The sequence below is a fragment of the Pongo abelii genome, chromosome 17, assembly GCF_028885655.2.
Source record: "Pongo abelii isolate AG06213 chromosome 17, NHGRI_mPonAbe1-v2.0_pri, whole genome shotgun sequence".
NCBI classification, from domain to species: domain Eukaryota; kingdom Metazoa; phylum Chordata; class Mammalia; order Primates; family Hominidae; genus Pongo; species Pongo abelii.
In genome coordinates this window covers 91,146,940-91,170,952 of record NC_072002.2, presented here as the reverse complement: position 1 = coordinate 91,170,952, position 24,013 = coordinate 91,146,940, and the positions used below count along the sequence as shown (strand labels likewise).

The 24,013-nt window shown below is 41.6% G+C and overlaps 1 long non-coding RNA gene across 1 annotated transcript; it reads left to right on the top strand.

Moving 5' to 3' along the window:
• Positions 1-579: 579 nt before the first annotated feature.
• Positions 580-3,637, top strand: LOC134760311 (uncharacterized). Its single transcript, XR_010137634.1, has 2 exons — positions 580-928; positions 1,300-3,637. It is a non-coding gene; the product is annotated as an uncharacterized LOC134760311 (long non-coding RNA).
• The last annotated feature ends 20,376 nt before the right edge of the window (positions 3,638-24,013 follow it).

The window sequence follows — 24,013 nt, the reverse complement described above, 5'->3', positions numbered from 1 at the left end:
TGGTATTAAAGTTCTCTTATCAATGCTGGACCGGAAGAGATTGATACCCAGCGTTAGCATCAACTCCGATTTGCACGCAGACCGCAGTGCACCCGTGTTTGCTTGGTACCAGGCCTGGGGTTGGCTTGACTGGGGAAAATATTTCATTTACATGCTTGTGTTTAAAAAGGTAGCCATTCTGAGTGATGGAAACATGTACCGGCTGTTCCTAACAGTCCCGGTATAATATCCAGTAGATTGTGCTATTGGGAATGAATCAGGTGCTGGAGCGCTGACAAAATGCTGGAGCACATGATCCTGTATTTACAGTACACTATCTCATTTTTAATAGAACTTGTCCAAGAAAGTCTTCCAAACAAGTTTCAATCGGCTGGCCTCCTTCTAGCAGCTGTGGGGATTAATATTCCTAACAGATCTATAATTTTAGGTCTCTAGTGCAATTTTACTAACTCACTCCACCCTTCCTCCTCCTCCCCTCCCCCGTACTCCATCAGGGACTCTATGCTGTCTGGTCTGCCTTCCTCCAAGTCTCTCCCACCCACATACCCTTAAATTACTCCTCCTGTCCAAATGGAATTCGGTGAAGGATTTCTCAATATCTGTGACCGAGCCATGCTCCGGCTCCTGGCCAGCTTAAGCTGATTTGTAAGAAGTAAGATATGCACATGGATTTTTCCTAAAGCACATAACAGCTTAAGATGCCTTAGTTTTTTCTTTAGATGGTTTTATATACTTTTTTTTTATTAGTTTTGGGGAAGTGATGAGAATCTCACGATTGCGGGAATTTCTAGCTCCCAGATGCTGAGTCTTCTCCGTGGTTAACGTCATGATAGTAATAACGAGAATGCTGATACTAATAACGACAGCCTTTATATGTTGGAAAATGCATAAAAATAAAGATAAACAAGGAATGGAGAATGAAAACATGGTGAGTATCAGGGACAAGGCTCAGAGAACTCCCTGATAAAATGGAGCAATTTACAAAACATTTATGGGGGCTTTTAAGAACTGTGAATTTGTCAAGTGTTATGAAGCAGCAAGCAGCAGGCAATAGAGGGAATGTCTTTAGAAAAAAAAGGGCCCTGGCGTTCGCCAAAAATCTGTGCACGAGTTCTTCCTAATGCCTCCCCCCCTTAGCAGTATGAGCAGAGATTTGGACACTCTTCCTCTTCTACAGTTAGCGGGGTAATTTAACGAGCTGTTTAGAATTATCAAATGTCTTTGAAATTTTCAAATATCCTTTCCTGAAAATAGCACATGAAATGACTCAGGTATTATTCTCTTTTTTCCCTCCCCTAGGCACTGTCCCTACTGTGCTATTATCTGTGGATGTGATTTACTTCAGCTCTTCCAAACAGACAACCATCTGAACAACACAAGGATGTGGCCAGCACCCAAACAGACCACACTCCTCTGAAGTAGGAGGGCAGTCATCATTCACCAGTTACTCCTAATGTCGGAAATGTATGCAATTCGGACCATGGCGCCTGGTCGAGGTAAACTAAATAGCTCTGTGAACTCACAGCGTAGTGAACTATCCACACGGCAGTCGGAGACAAGCACATTTGCAATTTCTCTGAGATTTGTCAGAATTGGAATGACTCAATCCACGGAAGGTAATGGATGTGAAAATGGGAAATAGAGCCGTAAGAATGGAAGGCCTTCTTATTTCCTCTCTTCCCATGCCTGTGGGGTTCACGCTGTAATTCAGGAAGATGTACCAAGGAAAGGTGTTGCTCTCACCGGTCTGGGTCCAGGGCTCCGGGCCACCATTGATGTCTCGGTGCACACCAGTGGCGTTCCCGGGGAGCTTATCTGGCACTGCAGGAGCAAAGCAGCTCTGCTGCAAATCCATGCTGACTCGGAAAGCTCTTGACGACCCAGAGCAGTTGGCTCTGCTGTCCTCCACCTCGCACTTTCCGGAGGACTTGGGATGGTACATACACGTGTATCCACGTGTGCCCACACTTGGGGCTGTACACACACGTATCTTCATGTACTCACACGTGGGGTGATACACACACATGTATTCACATGTGCTCATACTTGGGGCTGTACATACATGTGTATCCACATGTGCTCACACTTGGGGCTGTACACACACATGTATCTTCATGTACTCACACGTGGGGTGATACACACACGTGTATCCACATGTGCCCACACCTGGGGCTGTACACACACGTATCTTCATGTGCTCACACTTGGGGCGATACACACACGTGTATCCACATGTGCTCACACCTGGGGGTGTACACACACATGTATCTTCATGTGCTCACATTTGGGGCGATACACACACGTATTCACATGTGCTCACACTTGGGGCTGTACATACACGTGTATCCACATGTGCTCACACTTGGGGCTGTACACACACGTATCTTCATGTACTCACACTTGGGGTGATACACACACGTGTATCCACATGTGCTCACACTTGGGGCTGTACATACACGTGTATCCACATGTACTCACACTTGGGGCTGTACATACATGTGTATCCACATGTGCCCACACTTGGGGCTGTACACACACATGTATCTCCATGTACTCACATTTGGGACGATACATACATGTGTATCCACATGTGCTCACACTTGGGGCTGTACACACACATGTATCTTCATGTACTCACACTTGGGGTGATATACACACGTGTATCCACATGTGCTCACACTTGGGACTGTACACACATGTATCTTCATGTGCTCACATGTGGGGTGATACACACACGTGTATCCACATGTGCTCACACTTGGGGCTGTACATACACGTGTATCCACATGTGCCCACACCTGGGGCTGTACACACACATGTATCTTCATGTACTCACACTTGGGGTGATACACACACGTGTATCCACATGTGCTCACACTTGGGGCTGTACATACACTTGTATCCACATGTGCTCACACTTGAGGCTGTACATACACGTGTATCCACATGTGCCCACACCTGGGGCTGTACACACACATGTATCTTCATGTACTCACACTTGGGGCGATACACACACGTGTATCCACGTGTGCTCACACTTGGGGCTGTACACACACGTATCTTCATGTGCTCACACTTGGGGTGATACACACACGTGTATCCACGTGTGCTCACACTGGGGGCTGTACATACACGTGTATCCACATGTGCCCACACTTGGGGCTGTACACACACATGTATCTTCATGTACTCACACGTGGGGTGATACACACATGTGTATCCACATTTGCCCACACCTGGGGCTGTACACACATGTATGTTCATGTGCTCACACTTGGGGCTGTACATACACGTGTATCTTCCTGTACTCACACTTGGGGCGATACACACACATGTATCCACATGTGCTCACACTTGGGGCTATGCACACACGTGTATCTTCATGTGCTCACACTTGGGGGTGTACACACATGTATCTTCATGTGCTCACACTTGGGGCTGTAGATACACGTGTATCCACATGTGCCCACACTTGGGGCTGTACGTACATGTGTATCCGTATCTGCCTACACTTGGGACTATGGATTGTAACACACCAAGTGACTGCAAGGGACCCCAACAGAGGATAGTGCAGCTCTGCGTTCTCATTTCTGACAGTCTGTCTTCTTATTTCAACAGTGACTTCATTTGTGTGAAACATTCTTACGTCAGTGTGGTTCTTTTATGACACCTGGTATGTTATTGTCACATTGTCATCATGATCATATAAGAAAATGTCGATTGGGAAAAAACTCTGCAGCTATTTAAAAAATTCTTTTAAGAGGCTCCCTTTCCGTTGATTCTAATCCCTGTACACCTACAAGATCATTTCTTATGAGTGAGATGCTCCTGTCCCTGTCCCACCTTGACAGGGTTGGGCAAAGGCCTCTGAAGTCTCAGTGCTCACCCAGGCCTGCCCCATACTTTTATCTGTGGTATTAGCCATTTATCACCACTAGGTCTCCGGCTTAGTCTGCTGCTGACTTGGCATCTCTGGATTACATACACTGCCTTAAAATTTTCAGGTCAATTTTTGATTGAAGGATGATTATTTATGTGCTTACCTTTGGGAATGGCATTTACTTTAACTGGGGTCTGCAGAAACTTTAGAGTGGTCTTCCGGCCTGGCTTGGTGCAGTCCCTCCATCTGCAGGCTTGGATTTTTCAGGGTCTCAGAGTTGGTCTGGCTCAAGAACACTGACTCGTGTTAGCACATCTCAGAGGAGACTGACACAGGAAACCAGAGTGCCAGTTCATTAATTTACAGTGAGTAATATAAGTGTCAAGTGGACCAGATGTTGGCTTCATCCTGACCAACACATTCTCTCCCTGTAGGCAAGCTACTTGGGAAGTCAAACAATCAGAAGGATGCTTAGGGAACAGGCAGTCAGAACAGGAGCATGGAGTTTGATGATTCCAACGTCCAGCCACACAAATGGTACACAAAGGCTGTTCAGACCCCTCACTGGAAGCCAGAACAGGAGCTGTTGCTCTGTAATTAGTGTATCACATGTAACTCCGAGCTGCTCACCTTCTGATACCTGGCTGCCCTCACCTTGTCTGCATCCCAAGGCACAATGGAAGTGAGCGTCTGGCCTGCCATGGGTGTACGGGGTGTGTGGTGCAATATTTGTGAGCATCATGTACACAAATAGTGTACACAAATGGTATTTGGCTAAGAAGACACTAGCCACAAAATAAAAAATATACCTAAGAATTGTCTGATATGAACTTGCACATGCCTATCAACCAGCAAAGTGTTACAATCAACCAGCAATACACAGTTGTTTAGTAACGCAGATCATTGCCAGCTTCACTCATGTTAATTCGTGACTCAGGTCCCCAGTAAGATACACTTGTTAGGCAGGGCAGGCGCTGGGGCTGGGGGCAGAGGACTCGCTCCCAGGGTCAGTACTTAGGTAGGCTTTGCAGCAGTTTCCCCACATAACTGTCCTTTCTGGTGCTTCCATTTTAGGCCTGCATCGTATCATGCCAAAGGGCCTTCTCGCCCTGAGATGTGTTTGACAAGCCTGCTTTTAATTCATGCTGGATATGAAGGCAGTCCATCTCATTGATGGAGTTTTGTTTTGTTTAGCTCTGATCATGCTGTGTTGGTTGTGTAGCTTAATTCTCAAAGCAAAAACCGATTTCCAGGTTCTTAAAGAGCACTCCTGCATGGCCTCCAGGGTGCCACCCCCTGCCCCCGCATCTGCATGAGCCCCTTCTCATTCCTTATTCCTTTACGCACTCCCTGTGATTAACCTGGCTGCAACTCTGTGCCCGTGGCTTGGGTCTGCCTCAGCCATCTCCGGCCCCCAACATCCCCACATCTTTCTCATCAGAGGGTGGTGGCACCTTTGCTGCTCATGGTCCAGGGTTGTCACAAGGATCAGATGGCAAACAAAGCACAGTGCTGTGAAATCTGTGCAGAGAGAAGAGATTCTAATTTCTTTTCTTAAAAAAAAATATGGCTGCTGGGCTTGATTTTCTTCATTTCAGAATGTCTTGGTGGGATCCAAGAGAAAGGTGGAAAATCACTTTAAAACAACTTCGACTACAAACCCATTTCCATGAAGTTCCTCAAGACTATTTGTACAAAAAGTCACAAATCTCTCCACGTGACCTCATTTGGCATAATCTTATCTTTTCGTTTGGTGGAAGTGCTTTGAGATTTGATCACAGATATCATTTTCACAGATACCCTATTCACTAACACCCTAGTGTCCACAAATGGTATTTGGCTAAGAGACAGTAGCCACAAAATAAAAAATATACCTAAGAATTATCTGATAGGACCTTGCAAATGCCTATCAACCAGCAAAGTGTTACAACCAACCAGCAATACACAGTTGTTTAGTAATGCAGATCATTGCCAGCTTCACTCATGTTAATTCGTGGCTCAGGTCCTTAGACTTTGACTTCATCTTCCGTTTTGGGAAACTTTGCTGAACTTTAACCCAGGCTCTGTATCCACCGATGCATTGCCTTGAAGCTTGTTTCAGTTTACCTAGCCCTCAATGGGCGTCCACCTGCTTATTGTTCCTCTGAATACCAGCCTTCACAGAAACTACACCAGGAGATAATTAGTCACGCTAACAACCTCGGAAAGCACTGACGAGGCTGTTCAGACCCCTTATTGGAAGCCGGAACAGGAGCTGTTGCTCTGTAATTAGTGTATCACGTGTAACTCCGAGCTGCTCACCTTCTGATACCTGGCTGCCCTCACCTTGTCTGCATCCCAAGGCACAATGGAAGTGAGCGTCTGGCCTGCCATGGGTGTACAGGATGTGTGGTGCAATATTTGTGAGCATCATGTACCTGCAACTCTCATTAATTAAAAAGACAGCTGGTACCCTAAAAAAAAAGAGGCACAATTCATTTAATGACAGGTATTTTAAATGTGTATGCTAATTTCAGGTTTTTCCTTTCATCCCCCGGAAGCACAGACGTGGAAGGAGGCTGCTGGAAGGAAGTGTGTGAGATGAGCTTATCTGTGAGTGAGCAGGAGGGAAGGGGTGGTGAACTTTCCTCCCAGGATGAGATGTGTGCCTATACTTCTCAGCCGTGAGTGTCGGGAACCAGTCCTGGAGAAGCATGACAAATCGCTTCCCTGCGAAGGTACATACCCTTTCCCTTTAGGAACAGTTGTGTCCTATTCTCTGCGATAGAAAACCATCAAAGTCTTTTTTGACATCTCTGACATGAAATAGGGAAGACGGTGCAGAAAGATGCTGTCTTGTACCTAATGACCTTGTGCGGAGAGGGGAACAGAAACAGCTCATTAGAGTGATTTAATGTGGTATTTTGTTAAAACTAAATCAAAATAATCTATGGAATGTGGCTGAGATTCATCTGAACTTGAAACACACAGGACTGCGCTTTATCTCTTTGTTTTCATTTTGCAGCTAAATGGAATTCTAAATTTGAAATACTACAGAACAGGATGCTTTCCAAATTAAAAAAAAATTCTTTTTTTTTTTCCAAAACAGGCTCACAATCTTGGGATAACTGCATAGCAGGAAATAAACAAGACTTGGCTCTATATTTGAAGCTGCAGTACAAACAGAACCTAAAAGACAGACAGAAAGAAAATGATACATATAAATATATGCATGAAATGGGGGAGGGGAGAATACTATCTTAGAGAGAAAACCCAGAAAAATAGTGCAGGAATGCTCACAAACCCAAATTAGCTGCAGCTTCAATACAGTTAACTATTGTTTCCTTTTGGAAAGAATTTTATTATTCTGTTTTCCTCATCTCTTCTGAAAGAAAGAGCTTCAAGCAGCATCTGCAAATTGCTGGTAGGGAAATCCTTGATCTTTACCCCTATTGAGATTGTCAAAAGATACCAAAAGCTGGAATCTGTGCTTTATAAAGTTAATGTTTTCTGGAAATTGCAGCAATACAGAAAGCAGCCTTTCCCCTGCTTTCAACAGTGTTTGAAAGGATTCTGAAACTCTCTGTAGGCGAAAAAGAAGCCACCAAACTGACTCTGTTTCAAATCTCTGTTCTAAGTTATTTCTCCTGTTCATGTGAACCCTGGGACAGAACGGGTGTGTATTCATTTTAACCTTAGCTCAGATGGACAGCTCAAGGTGTGTAAATGGGTGGGTGGTAGCTGCCCAGAGAGGAGGAGATATTTCAGATTTGGTTTCTCCAAGGTTGCACCAGTTGTTGGTTGCATTCCATGTACATTATAATCCCAAAATGTATTTAATCGAGAGCTACACAACAGTGCAAAGTGGTGGATGTTAATGTTGAATAGAGCTCAACCTATACATTTTGAGTGCCTTCCTGGGGCCTGGATTTTAACTGAGTATTGTTAATGTGATGAATTTCTCACCGTTAATTAAATGTTATAATGAGTCTTCAATACTTTTAAAACCAGAAGAGAAGTATTCTGTGAGAAAACTTTATATATGTTTAAAAAACAAAAGAATTCCATCTTTCTGTTGATACTTTCCCCACACCTTTGTGGGGCATTTTCTAAAAGAGAATAAAATAACAGCAAAACATCTCATGTTTCTCAAAAGCTAAGTTGCCTTTACACACCTGTAAAAAAGCAGTACTGAAAATTGATGAGTAAATTGAGGAACATATTTAAATACACACATATTTTTTATTTCATTTTATTATTATTATACTTTAAGTTTTAGGGGTACATGTGCACAATGTGCAGGTTTGTTACATATGTATACATGTGCCATGTTGGTGTGCTGCACCCATTAACTCGTCATTTAGCATTAGGTATATCTCCTAATGCTATCCCTCCCCCCTCTCCCCACCCCACAACAGTCCCCACTGTGTGATGTTCCCCTTCCTGTGTCCATGTGTTCTCATTGTTCAATTCTCATCTATGAGTGAGAATATGCAGTGTTTGGTTTTTTGTCCTTGTGATAGTTTGCTGAGAATGATGGTTTCCAGATTCATCCATGTCCCTACAAAGGACATGAACTCATCATTTTTTATGGCTGCATAGTATTCCATGGTGTATATGTGCCACATTTTCTTAATCCAATCTATTGTTGTTGGACATTTAGGTTGGTTCCAAGTCTTTGCTATTGTGAATAGTGCCACTATAAACATACGTGTGCATGTGTCTTTATAGTAGAATGATTTATAATCCTTTGGGTATATACCCAGTAATGGGATGGCTGGGTCAAATGGTATTTCTAGTTCTAGATCCCTGAGGAATTGCCACACTGACTTCCACAATGGTTGAACTAGTTTACAGTCCCACCAACAGTGTCAAAGTGTTCCTATTTCTCCACATCCTCTCCAGCACCTGTTTCCTGACTTTTTAATGATTGCCATTCTAACTGGTGTGAGATGGTATCTCATTGTAAATACACACGTATTTTAAGATTACCACAACTAATGAAATGTAAGGCTTATCACCTTATGTTTGTGTTTAACACTGTGTCTAACTAGGGGCATCTCCAACTTTACTAAGCATTTGCAGACAGCCGTCTTCGTGCACAGGTAACTGCTCATCTCAGAACAGTGCCCCTGAACCAACTGGAACAAGGACTTAGTGCCTTTCAGAAAGGATTCAAGGTCATGGCTTATCATAGACGCCCTGCTAATGAACATCTTACAGATCATCCTAGGATGGAAGAAAAAGAATGTCTCAAAATTTCAGAGGGACCACTGGAAATCAGCCACTTGGGAGTTTGGGTTGAATTGACTGTTTCTTCAATGAGCCAACTACTGTACATTGACCCTACAACCGTTAGATGGTGAGGAGTAAACATGTCCATTCCTGGGGTCCTCATTCCATGCCATGCCAGCCACGATTGTGCTTGTGCACTCAGAAAAGAAAGGCTATGGCTATTTCTTAAGAGTGGCCCATCCTGATGACACAGTGCAGGTTCTGAACTGGACCTGGTGAACATCACTGATGAGCAGTCCCGCTGGGTGTGGGAAGGGAAGGGATCCTAATCCGAGCAGCTTGCTTAGCACTGGTGACCTCCTCCAGGACATGGAAGAAAGAAACGAGAGCGCGGCAGCCCGGGATCCCCTCTGGCCCTTTGCACTGCTGTCTTCTAATCTGTGTGCATCCTGGTGGTCATCAGGTTGACCCATTCACTAAGCAGTCAATCTTTTCTCAACGGTGTGATTTTACAGGGTATGATACGAAAACTGAAATGGCTCCAGCTTAGGTCCTAAGGTAGGGCCTATGATAATTGTTTAAAATGAAATTGTGGGACCTTTTATTTTGAACATGCATAATGTTAAAAGTGAAAAGGTGGGGGAATGCATAACAGAGGAAAGAAGGGGCTGGAGAGAAAACATTCCCTGTTGGATTGGCTCATCTTTTTTTAAATGACAGTCACCATTCTTGAGGTTACAGTGATTTTTTTCATCTCTAGGCCTTCACGTGATTTTCAAGGACAAGTTAATTTCCAACTTTTCAGTCCTTGCATCCATCACATATGACTCTGCCTGCCAGGGTTTTAACAGCAGGGCATGATAGTAATAAAAACAACGGCAGCAATGGCTACCACGAATAACTCCTCCATTCATCCCCCTTTGTAAAGTCCTCACTCCACGGCAGGCTCTGTTCTAGGTACATGGAACCCAAAAGGAAACAAGAAGGTAAAAGCTGCTTTTCTCGTGGAGCTTGTGTTCTCGTGGAGCAGACAACTGACAAATCAGCCTCTACTAGTGCTATGGCCCCGCGTCGAGTACCAGCCACGTCCTCAGACACCTCTTCAATCAAGGTGTCTTTAATCCGCACATGACTGTGCTGATGAAAGTGTATCCCCTATTTAGCAGATGAGGTCACTGACATTTAGAGAGGCAAGAGCCAGTCCCCAGGTCACACAGGTGGAGTGTGGAGCCCTGCCATTTTGACTTCATGTTGCATGCCTTTATAACCGTTTCTGTAAGGGAGCCTTCTGGTCTCCCTTGGTTTCTCTGTGCTCTTGTGGTTTTTTTTTTTTTTTTTTTTTTGAGACAGAGTCTTGCACTGTTGCCTGAGCTGGAGTGCAATGGTGTGAACTCGGCTCACTGCAACCTCTGCCTCTGAGGTTCAAGTGATTCTCCTACCTCAGCCTCCTGAGTAGCTGGGATTACAGGCACCCACCACCATACCTGGCTATTTTTTTTTGTATTTTTAGTAGAGATGGGGTGTCACTATGTTGGCCAGGCTTGTCTCGAACTCCTGACCTGGTGATCTACCCACCTCGGCCTCCCAAAGTGTTGAGAATACTGGCATGAGCCACTGTGCCTGGTCTGTCTGTGCTCTTATGAGTGGGTGTTCGCATTCCTGTCCTGGTGTCCTTATTGCTCCCCTCCCTCTCAAGCAATGTCTAAAGCAGGTGGCCCTGGCATTAGCTTCTTTGATTCCCTCCCGAACTTTCCCCATGAGCCCGGGATTGCAGTGGCCGTTGCACTCTAAAATGGAAATGCTCTTGGCCTGCTCCTGAGGTGTTCACAGAGTGGGAAGGAAGAAAGACATAAGTAAACAACAGCACAGCTAGGTGATCAGAGCTAAAATGGGGATGTGCACACTGCTATGGAAACCTAAATGAAGGTGTTTTCATTATCTTAATTACCCTGACTCCCTAATTCGATTATGCACTATTGGCGGCAGGTGCCACATTTTTTACTTGTTTTTCCCCAAGTGCCTAGGATAGAATTTACACCCAGTCAGTGCTTAAAAATATTTGTGAATTGATTAACCAAACTTGGCAAGTCAGATTTTCTTTTTCCTGCCTTTACTTCTTCTCTCAGTTTGATGCTTTCAAAAATTATCCTTGATGCTTCTTTCTTCCCATTTTTTTGCCGTAGTGATGAATATTATTTCTATGAGTACAATTGTGTTGCCAAGGTTTTCTAACATTTGGCTAAATTTCAAAAACTAAGCCATTCAGGTGATCAAAACACTGCAAAATTGATCAGCTAAGGGGGATTTTTACTCTCTACCCCATAAACCTAGCCAGGGACACCACAATTGTTGTTCACATTGTTTGGTGGCCAAGAGCCCGGTGGAGACTGAGGTCTGTATGGAGTGCTGCCAGTATAACCCTGCTTCCCAGAATGGTGACTGCGCTTTGAAATTAGAGAGTTTTAATCTAATTTTCCCAAAGATGCTATAAGGGCTATTGGTTACTCCACACCTACAGCTTTATAACTTAATGTAAATAAACTGGGGTGTGAAAGACAAGAAGAATTGAAAAACTGTCATCAGGCTACCATAGGCATCAGCTGTTATGGCAGCAAGCCCCACACATGGACTGTGACTACCACTCAACACCATATATGTTACTTTGGTAACGTGAATTTCTAGACACTCCCCCGAAATACCATGTATGTTACTTTGGTAACATGTGAATTTCTAGACACTCCCCCGAAACAAAATCTTTAAGGACAGGGCCTAGACATGGTGCATTTTTGTGTAATTGCTGAATAATTCTTAAGCATCTCATTCATTGAGAATCTTGCTGTCTTCCAAAAGGATAGGTTGTCCACAGTAGACTTTCAGAGAAGATTCATTAAATTGGATGTCAGGAAAAGATGGTCTGGAACTGAAGGAAGATTTGATAAAGACAAAGAGAAACGTAAACATGGCAGATGTTCTGGCATGAAGCAAAGGGATTTTAATGTGGGGGCTTAGTATTGAGATAAGAGATGAGAAAAGTTTTCATATATCTAGTGAGTTGAAAGAAGGGTGATATTGAAATATTGTGAAATGAGGATTATTTACCAGATAATTTTCAATTCCACAGAGCCACAAAAATTTCAGCTTGATGAGAATTTTCTTTAACTTGATATATTAGACTCTTTCTTATCAAAGTACTACTTGTAATTTTCCCAGCATCAAGGGCCTTTTCAGCCATCTCAGAGCAAGAATTCTTACAATATTGAAAAGAGGCTCCAGCAATGAAATCCTCTGAACTTTCCATGAGGTTCAAGGGCACCTGCCACTTTCCAGAACCAACACAAGTATTCTTAGCTGGCCAGGAACAACTAGCTGTGTGGTTGGCAGGGTCAGAGAATTGCATAGGGCCAGAGAGGTGTTTTCAGGTGGGACACATGGCCATCTGAGGGCTGGCAAGTGACAAAGTCAGAGCTGTCCCCGAATATGAGTCTGCAGAAGAGCTCAGCAGGAGCCCCTGTGCTCCCAGGCCCCCTCTGCTCTTAGAAGAGCCTCCATGACGGCCTGGATGCTTCTTCCTCTTCATCCACTTTCTTCCAGCTTGACCTGGGACACCTCCTTGGGGCTCCTCAACTTTGTTTCAGCTGGTCACCAGCAGCCCTTGCAGGCACCGAGCAAGTAGCAACCAGAAGCTTTTTGACTTTAAGGGGAAGGGAGTTTGAAAATGTTTTTCCTGCTTCAAGAAACTTTTCTTAAAAGATGAATTCGCTTATTACTTCTAGTGTCCAATCTCCTGCTGATTCCAGGCTCTTCAAAAGTTTAGAAATGAATTACAAGTAAAATGCAATGCTCCTAAAATTGGGCTTGTGTGTGTGTGTATGTGTGTGCGTGTGATTGTGCAGGTGTGTGTGTGTGTGTGACCTGAGACAAAGCTTTCCAGGTGGAGTTTACAAATGGCGATGACTTCCTGCATTCTTCAGCCTGGGTTTGAGTGTTCGTCTATCTGAAACATCCCAGCATTTTGAGTTTCTCCAAAGCTGTGGGCAACTCCTTGCGAGACGGTCCTTGAGGGGCGTGTGCATGGGGATGGGGTGTGATCAGCCCTCCACATTTTGATATTTGCATCATCCATGTTGGGAAGCTGTTTAAAATACTACAATTTAAGATTATGTTCTCTTTTTTGTAATTGTGGTTTTTAGGTCGGAATTTTCCCCAAGGAAACAGTTTTGAGAAGCTTATTTTAAATTCTGTAATTGTAAACCAGTGCTTTGAAACACTTATGATGAAGAATATCCGACTGCCTTGATTTTCATGGCTGGAAACATGAGTTCCCATAAGTCAAACACGCCCACTGTGGCACGGGAAGATGAGGGCAAGTCCCCAGAGACGTGAGATCTTTGTCCACATCATCCCTCATCCCCATTGTGTCCCTATCACTAAAGATGCTCCTTTGTGCTCAGCCAATTACCAGTGAGATTTTTCAGGAGCCTAGAGTTTTCTGTATGACCATAACCTTAAGCCTTCAGATAATTTTTTATTTCTAGTTAATATCTTCAGCAAAAAGAATAATTCCTTAGCTGTCTCTACTTGCCTGGTCATGAGAACACAAAGCCTGTGACATGGCTGTTTCCCTCCTCTGCTTCATCCTGTGATCCCGGGCCCTGAGTTCCCATTGCTTTGCATTTTAGGTAGTTGTCTGTTTGGCCTTGGTTAATGATGCTTGGTTGCCATCATGGAAATGGCCAGACTAACGCCTATGCGGTTTATTAAAGGTTCAGCAACACTGCATGGATATATTAAAATGGAGAAAATGGAGAATGCCCTTTCTTTTCTCTTTCTCTTTCTCTCTCTCTCTCTGTGTGTGTGTGTGTGTGTGTGTATGTGTGTGTGTTCTAAGAACCAAAAGGCAAATTTCAATTTTTTTTAAACTTTATTTTGGTTTGGGGTACACATGGCAGTTCCTTACATGGGTAAACCCGTGTCATGGGGGTTTGTTGTACAGATTATTTCACCACTCAGGTACCTAGTATCCAGTAGTTATTTTTTTTGATGCTCTGCCTCCTCCCACCTTATACCCTCAAGTACGTCCCAGTGTCTGTTGTTCCCCTCTTTGTGTCCATGTGTTCTCATCATTTAGCTCCTGCTTATAAGTGAAAACATGCGGTATTTGGTTTTCTGTTTCTGCATTAGTTTGCTAAGGATGATGGCCTCCAACTCGATCCACGTTCCTGCAAAGGACATGATCTCAGAGAACGCCTTTTCAATGTTAGGCTCATTCTTAATTCAACAACTCAGTATATGCCTTTGAAAATCTGAAATTTGTTTAACTTTCCTTTAAAAGAAGACCATCATGAATGTCACTTTTCAACAATATCTTAAAAGTCAACTTAAAATGATAGAAACAAAGTGAAATGAAATATTTAATATTTCTATTAAATGGTGTTCAGTCATATGTGCATTAAAAACTAAGGTACCTTAAAACAGCATTACCAAAAAATATACACATTACAATGTCTTGATTTCTAACTTCAGATCATAATGTTCTAATTTCACATTATTATGTTAAAATTAAGACTATAAACATCGTTAATTATGACTTCATGTCAAGCCCACACACATTAATTCAGTGGTATCATTTCTGGTATATGGCATACATTCGTATCTAGAAGAAGCTACATATTTATCTCTATTTCAGAATGTGAGATTAGACACCTGAATATACTGATAAATAAGACAGACATCTCAGTCAATACTGGGCTATCTGTGTATCAAATAGTTCTTATTAGGGCCCTGTTTAACCTTATTTTATGGTACCGCTGAGAGAATGTCACACAAAGCTCACTGCTGTGGGGCAAGAAGAGAAACCAATAGGTGGGTAAGTTCCTGTGGGCCCCTGAGCCATTGCTAACAAATAACTATGCTGATGATGCTAGTAACAATAATTATAGCCACTGATATTTCTTAGAAATGGCAGGCATGATGTGACATGTGTTATATGCATTACCTTGTTTAACTATTATGACAACCAGATGAGGTAGGACATATTATTGTTCCCTCTTTATAGAGGTTAACTAATCGGAATGTAGGTTGGATGAAAGCAGGGATTTCTTTCTGTGTACTGACCACTGATCTTTGGGGTGGGCATTCCATAATCAAGTCGTTATTCAGTTTTGAAGAGTATGCAGTCCAAGCCACACCCCCATATGGATTTCCATCTCAGGTGGTCTGACTGGAAACCCTGGAGCTGAGGTGCTCCTCCTCTCATCCCATAGGCCCCCTTTCCATCCAGAGCCAGGAGAGTTTCTGCTGTCTTTCTCTAATGATGGTAGTTGCCTCTTGTCAACCTTGACCCCAGAGCATTAATGACTGGATTGTAATTTTCTTCCCTGGGGATTAGGAACCTACAGTCCTTCTCACTTCCATTTCTACTAAGTAAAAAAAAAAAAAGCAAGCCGAATATAATAACTACAGCTAATATTTATTAAATATCTATTACAAATCAGATACCACACTGTGACTCTATTATATACGTATGGAAATTTAATTTCTTCAACAACTCATTTGCCCTCTAACTGCTTCTTTGAAGTCATCATTATTCTCCATACAGAAGTTAGTAAATTGTGGGTGGGAGGTAAGGAAATTCCAGAGCCACTAATTGACCAGAGCTTGTATTCAACACTAACCATACACTCTTTGTCCTACAATATGTTTTCTTCCAGTGCAGTGTTTTACATGCCCAAGTGGCTGATACTGGGTTTAAATAGCTATTTTTCCATGTTCTGATGATACGATTTTATCTGAACCTTATTCCCTAGTTTAAGGAATAATGGGGTGTGAGGAACAAAACTCCATCTGAGTGTTGACTGTCCTTCAAATCCCATTCTGCTTTCCAAAAATCAGATGCAGAAACCATATTTGTATAAGTAATTGCTCCCAATTCCTTTGAAACTAAAATTGAATAGAAAATACTAATCCAGAATAATAATAATGATGGCTAAAAATATAATGCTTTCTCTCTGCTATGTACTGCTTTAATTGCTTTACAAATGGTTAAGTCAAACCAACTCATGAGAAGTGTCCTAGTGTCAACATTTTTTCTTTTGTAGATGAAGACACTAAGGTAGAAGGAGGTTAATTGATTTGTAGAAGGTGCCATTCTCGTCAGTGGCATTGGAGTGGGGGACTTGCACCTGCTACCTCTGGCTCAGGAGGCCATGATTTAAGTAGTATATGTTGTTGCCTTTGAATCATTCTGCAATAGAAGCTCCCATGGCTTAAACAGAGATGAAAACAAGTAGGGCTCAGAATTTTCAGGCAGCTTTATATCTAGATTAAAAGTTCATTTCTTCCCTTTCTCACTCCCTTCCGATAGCTGCTTTGGTCACTGTGTTGGCTTCAGCAGGAACGAGATGACCATGACGCAGCAGCAGTCCTGAAGAAGCCTGAAGTTAGGGTCTAGTGAATACTCACACAACAGCAGAGGTGGCCAGTGATAGCGATTTGCACAGGTATTTTTAGAGCAAGGGATGGGGACTTCACTTGTGTTCTTTGTCACACTCCCTTCTATTCCAGAAAGAGGGCCTCCACTTGGGGGTTAACTACACTCACCATTCATGCATTTCTTTGGGGTCAGCTGGGAACATATATTCCCTTTCCTGGCACTTCCACCTGTGCTTGGATAGCTCAGTCTAGGACCTACCTTCTCCATGGCTTTTAAGCAAGGACTCAGAGAGTTGAGGCATTTTCACTCTCCCGTGGCAGAAGATGAGAGTTTTCAGAACCTGATCAAGTTAGGAGTTGCCAGCCATCATGTTTTCTGTCTGGTCAATGCATTTGCAGAAAAGGAGAGTCACACAGATTGTCAGAGAGGAGCAGAGTTGCGAGATCATGTTGGTGGCATGAGTTCCTGATTGAAAGCCTACCTGATATTCAACCAGATTCAAACCCTCAGAATCCACCTCCACCTTCCAGCCCTGAATGCTTGCAGTTAATTTTCATTTTTGCTTACTCTAATGCATGTGGGATATGTTCCTTCCAACACAAACAGCCCTAATTCTGGTAATATAAATTTTTACCTAACAGAAAAAATTCCTAGTTCTTATTTTATTTGGCTTCTAAGAATAAAATGTTCAATATATCCCATATTAATTCTGCTCTTACTGACTAGCAATTAGAAACCATATTCTAGCTCAGTCATGCCACCTTCTGAACGCCTTCCAGATGAAGTTCCGCAGTAAGAAAATGTTGCAGGTCGATCTAAGGAGTTAAATGATTATCAGAGATGTAATTTCACTGAAGAGACTACACTTCTGTGCATAGAAAGGGGTTAGGAAGAGAATCTGGCAGCTCAAATTTAGGATTGTCAGCTATGGATAAATATAAATTGATATGTTTGTCACCCTTTTAGAGGGAATATGTACCATTCAAATCTTAAATTTAGTAGAAATGTTTAACATTTTCCATGCGCTCATTTAAATATTTATACAAGTTCTGTTCCACATACACCACTAAATTATAATATTTATAGGTAAAAGATGGCTTAAATTACTTTTGAAGCAGTGCATTAATTTAAACTTGAATGTGCAGTTACAATTCAACATTTTCTAGAGCAAAAATTGAAAGTATAATAAAATGATACATTTTAATTATAACTCAAAAAAGCATCATGATGGCAATGCTTGATAACGATTCAAGTCTATTTTAGAGATATACAAGTACAAGCCATGCAAACATATTTAAACACATCTTTCCGACTATATATAAGATGTTAAGTAGTTTGCAGTATGTAAACACTATCAACCACAGTGTACTTGGTGTAATTAGGCTACAGAAACGAACATTTAACAGAATATCTTAATTTATGCTTGAGAAAGGCAAGATGAAAACAAAAATCAGATGAACACCAGATTTCTTTGCCATTTCTTTGAAGTAGATGTCAATATTTGTCAAAGTACAAACTGGACCACAATAATAAGGAGATACTGCCTTCAGGGCATGAGGAATTCCAGAGGTCCAGGGTAGGGTGAGGACAATAAAGGAAGGAAATCTTTGTCTTCTGATCTTCATGGGATAGACAGCATTGGGGCTTGGTGTAAGTTAAACCTTAGCCTATATAAATTAATTGCAAAACTTTTTGTTATCCACCTCCCTTTCTCCTTCCCTGATTTCTTCTTCTTTTCAAGTCCTGTAGTTGTTGATTCAAATTCTAAAATCAGGAAAATCTTTATGATTTGGTGAATATTGATGAGTGTTTTTTTTTCATAGTTTCTGTCAATTTCAGCACTGCCATTTTGTAATTTTTCTACCATTATGGATTCCACTTGAAGGCCAAATGGAAAGGCAGACAGTTCATCTGCAACCATAATAATAAATGTTAGTGCAGAATATTAACAACTTAGCTGTTATGAGCCTTGGGTGGACTTTTGTTGGGCTAGTCAACTCACCTTCTCATCTCCATCAAGTTTTCCTGCAGGTAACCATGACAGCACATCTTAGTTTTCATAATTAGGGAAGCTGGACAGTATCATTTTCAAAGAACAAATCATAGAGGTTGGGGCAGAGCAGCCCCTTCCCCTGACCCAGAATACTAATTGGCCTGGTGATCGGTCTTCTGTTGATTGAGAAGTTAATTCACCATAGTTCCTAAAGGTTTGGGATGCTTATGGACCATACCATCTGCAAGGTATTCAACGGATGGCCCAATAATTCACTAACATCTGTGATTTAGTGGGTGTTCGAAATGCAACGTCTATGGAGTTTTTAACTAAAGCCACACTAAGTCTGTTTTATTCATTAGGTGAACTCCAGAACCTGTTTGTTAAATTCATTTTTGTGTAATCATGACCAGACTTAAACTTGGGATTAATGTGAAATAAGCACTTTTTTTGACAGTAGGGATATTTTTCAGTCTATATTATCAAATTTTCCCCTAGTAGGGTAACATTTTATGTGTCTCTTGAGTGTCCTACAAACTCCCACTCTTAATGGTGTGTTCATGGTGAAATTGATGTGTTATTGCATTGGTGCTCCATGTGCTATTATAATGTTTTAGGGCTGTAAACCATTTTTAAGCTGGTGTGTGTGAGAGAGAGAGAGAAAGAAACAGAGAGAGAGAGAGTGAGAGAAAACTCCTAAGTCCAACTAGGGTAATACAGCCCTATTAATTATATTGATCTAATTAATCTAATTAAATTGCAGCTAGATATAATTTTGTGTATGTCATTTGTCTACATTAACATTATGTAAACCTATTCTGCCTGTCCATGCATTTTATATGCAGTATTTCTTTAGCACCTCAAGGACTTTGGGTATTAGAACAGAGTAGAATTCATTTCAGCAGCTTTGTAAAACTGGATACTGAAAGATTAGAAGAATTTGAAAGATGAGCAACAAGAGAAAGCACACTTCTGTTAAGCAAAAGATTTTGGATATTTGAAAGTATAAATATGTTCAGGGAAAAAAACTGTTTCCCACCTGTTCTTTTCCCTCACATGCTTTTCCTTTTTTTTTTTTTTTTTTTGCTTATGGCATCTATTAGGATAGTCCTTTGTTTTATTGTTGATGAAGGGTATAGAATACATCAAACACACACACACACACACACACACACACACACACACACAATTATACTGGGTTACTATGTTTTAAATTATCTGCGGGAATATCTAGAATATTTGAATATTTTAAATAAAACTTTAAAAAATTAGGATGCTTCATTATGGAAAAAATGACTGATGGAAATAATATCAAAGTCAATAAAATATTATAAAACTTGACAATAATTGTTAACTGATAGGGGAATATCAATATATTAGACAATATTCTCAGAGTGGATATTAATTGACTCAGGGTAACCCCATGAGACAGGTATTGATATTTTTCTAATTTCACAGATGAAGAGACTGAGGCACATAGTATTTAACTTGCAAAAGTCTAGGCTGCTACAAAGCTGTAGAACTGAAATCCGAACCCAGGCAGTCTGACTTTAAAGTCTAAATCTGAGCTGTTAAGTATAAAGCTATTCAGCCTCAAAACAAAACAAAGTCTGTTCTTTAAGCCCAGAATTCCATAGCATCGAGACACTCTGCAAGTTTTCTTTTTTCTTCTTCTTTCTTTCTTTGTTTCTTTTTTTTTTTTTTTTTGAGATGGAGTCTCTGTTGCCCAGGCTGGAGTGCAGTGGCATGATCTTGGCTCACTGCAACCTCCGCCTCCTGGGTTCAAGCAATTCTCCTGCCTCAGCCTCCTGAGTAGCTGAGATCACAGGCGTGTGCCACCATGCCCAGATTTTTTGTATGTTTAGTAGAGACAGGGTTTCACCACGTTGGCCAGGCTGGTCTCAAACTCCTGACCTTAGATGATCCGCCCGCCTCAACCTCCCAAAGCTCTGGGATTACAGGCGTGAGTCAACATGCCTGGCCGCAAGTTTTCTTTAAATAAATTCCACCAGAAAATAAGCCTGTGTAGTACATGCCTCTAGAAAGTGTCCTAACCTGAAAATTTAAAGTGTTTTGAGGAATGACTTATGGTGGCAGAGATGAGCAAGGAGAGCATGGATAAGGGATTTTTTTTTATACTGTGACTTGGAAAACAAACGTTATTTCAACTTCTTTTGAGTATAGAAATTACCTGGTAACTGTGAACGCATGGGAGTGCTGGGAGATGGTGAGTATCAGCCCTGGGAGCTGTAAGAAAAGTCGGGCAAATATGGAAGTCTGGACATTCCCGCTAGATAAATGACTACGGGAACAGATAATGCAGGGTACCCAAGGCAGCCTTGCAAATCAGTGCCCCAAGGAATGAAATAGCCTCAAGGAGAGTTAATGGAAGTCAGGAACTCCATAATCCACCCAGGAAGGAAAAGGGATGGAACAGGTTAGGCTGTAAAATGGACAGAGAAAACATCTCATTTGAAGTCTCATTTTTCTTTGCTGATGGAAGACATGGGAATTGGAGAGGCTCAGCTCTCACAGGGCTGCAGTAAACAGGGACACACCAATGGTATTTCAGCTATCTACTGCTGCGTAACAAACCACCCACAACCTAGTGGCTATCAACAACAACAATATTTGCCCACAAATATGATGGCCTTCTGCTCTGGGCTGTTCTCAGATGACCCAGGTTGGACTTGTTCCTGCCTATGCAGTGGGTTGGTGGGTCTGGTGGAGGCAGGCAGAATTGTGGGGATGTCATTCATGTGGTGGTCAGCTGATTTTCATTGAGGGTGACGGGACGACTGGGCCACCACCTCTCCTCATCCTGCAGGCCAGCCCAGGCGTGATCTTGTGACATGGGGCTCAGGGGCGCTAGAGAGATGCAACATTGCTCCTGAGTGAGGCTTGCAGATGGCTCATCATTTCTGCCACAGTCTCTGGATCCAAGCAAGTCACTTCGTGGAAGATTCCAGGCGTTCGAAAATAGACTTCACTTTTGATAGGAGTTGCTCTCCAGTCTAGCCACAGTTTTGGTTATCCATTCACTATAAACAATGAGGCAGAATCACCAGCAGTTGGACTTTCCTGAGGCAAGAGGTTTTTCCTTAGCAGAAGACATACTTCAACTGAACAACAAATCAGTCCATTGAACACTCTTTCTATTGAAAAAGATGATGGAACTCTGTGAGGTTTGCTTCTTCATTATCCTTTCTTCTGATATGAAGAATCCTGGTGTTGAGAATTCCTTCTGATTTTACCTTGGGGGTACTAGCCCTCCCCAGTCTCTTGTTTTTATTATTAATAGAATGCATTGATTCCACCCTCTTGTTCCAAAAGTGGGCACATTTCCTCTGCTTGATAATAAAACTTGGCACTCCTGTAGTCATAGGCCCCATGGTGGACCAATCAGAATCAATGCTAGGATGCTGGTCGGTGCTACTGGATGAAGAGTACTTTCTGCTGAGTTTGCTAAGAATGGTAGACAACAAACTTCATGTTGGGAGGGAGGACCTGCCTGAGAAGGAAGAGTCAAGAAAGAAATCAGGTCCTCCCCAGGCTGTGTATCTGGACCTGAAGTTCTTTTTTTTTTTTTTTTAAATTATACTTTATGTTCTGGGATACATGTGCAGAACATGCAGGTTTGTTACATAGGTATACATGTGTTATGGTGGTTTGCTGCATCCATCAACCCATCATCTACCTTAGGTATTTCTCCTAATGCTATAACCTCCCCTAGCCCCCCACCCATTGACAGGCCCCGGTGTGTGATATTCCCCTCCCTGTGTCCATGTGTTCTCATTGTTGAGTTCTTAATGTGCCTCCTGACACTTTCTGTGACAGAAGCCACTAAGTTCCTTCTGTATGTTTGGTTCAATTCAATTTCAGTTTCTGTCACTTGCAGATAACAGTCCTAATGTATGAGAAATAAAAGACAAGAAGATAAGGTAAGGAGGTAGATTAGATGAAGGTATAAATATAAAAGGATACATATGAAACAAGAAAATAAAATTAAGGTAAACAATGTTAATGAAGTTTAATACAGAAAAGATCAGAATTTAAATATATTGTTAGTATACGAAAAAATATTTCAGGGTGAAGAATAAAAGAACAAATAAGATAAATTAAATAAAAAAGAGAGGCAACAATGAATAAGGCAGAAGCAGCAATCAGGAACATAACTGTGGGAAAATGAGTTAAAGTGAAGTAAGGTCTGATGCCTTAAAGTAAAGATGTTTTTCGTTCTCAAATTATTGAGAAGTTGAGTTTAGAAAGCGAAGAAGAAAAAGGTGGAGTTAAAAAGAAGAAGAAAATCATGCAAAAGTCTAGATAGAAAAACAACAATCACAAAGACCAACCCTACTAAAACATTACCTACTAAACGAAGGGATGGCAGGGCTACCCTCCATGCATTAAGTCCTGGGAGAGGAGGGCACCGCATCTCTGGGACTCAGAGCCAGTGCACAAAAAGTGGCCAGAGAAAGGAAACACTGCTATCCAGTAACTGGACGCCTGGCAAAGTTGTTCCATTGATAAGATTATAGGAGGAAGGAATTAAATAAACTTATCTCCCACCGTTTTCCTTGTAAAAAAGTAACTTTGAGAATTATACAGAAAATTATGGTGAATTTTAAAAGAAGCAGGAATGAAACAAGGGGTAGAAAGGTTTATGGCAAGCAATGGGACTACACAGACATGTAATTGTAGAACAATTGTTATAGTCATAAATACTTTTCAAAACTAAATAATCATAACTCAAAAAGACATGATGCATATTGATATTCATAATTGTGAAATTAAAAAAATGGGTCTACAAATCCAAGATAATTTCAATTTAAAAAGGGAGGAAAGTGAGAAATGATTATCAGAGGAATATTCTTTGACTGCTAAATTCTCCATCGGAATAATCAGCCATTATTTACTTCTTGAGGCTGATAAATATAATGCATTTGGCAATAAAGTGAATCAGTTTCAGAAATAAAAACAAGATTGGTAAACATCAAATCTCCAAAGTGCCAAATAAAGAATTGAAAACGTTCAAACATCTATAAGATAGAAAATAAAGGACAATAAAGCTGGTTGGAAACAAATTTATTTACGACAAAAGTTTCAATAATGACATTAACTATAGAAGTGTTTACTTTTGCATGAAAAGATATGGATGACCAGACCAGATCAAGATATTAAATCGAAAAGTACTTATTCAAGTCACTGAGTCTTGAACCAAAGAGATTCGCGGTGAGCTTGCTCTAGGTGTGAGCGTTGCAGCAGGAAACAGAGCAAACAGCAGTCTCTGCATGCTTGGATCATACATTTTAGGGGGTTTAAGAAACAACAAACGTCATAAATATCTAAAACTTAAAAAAATGCTAGAAAGTGATAAACGACATGAAGAAAAATAAGGCAGAAAACAAGGGGAGGGGGTGAGTAGAGGGGAGGTGTAATCTGAATTAGGAGAGGCTGGGAAGTTGTCACTGTGAAGCTGTCATTTGAGCAAGAC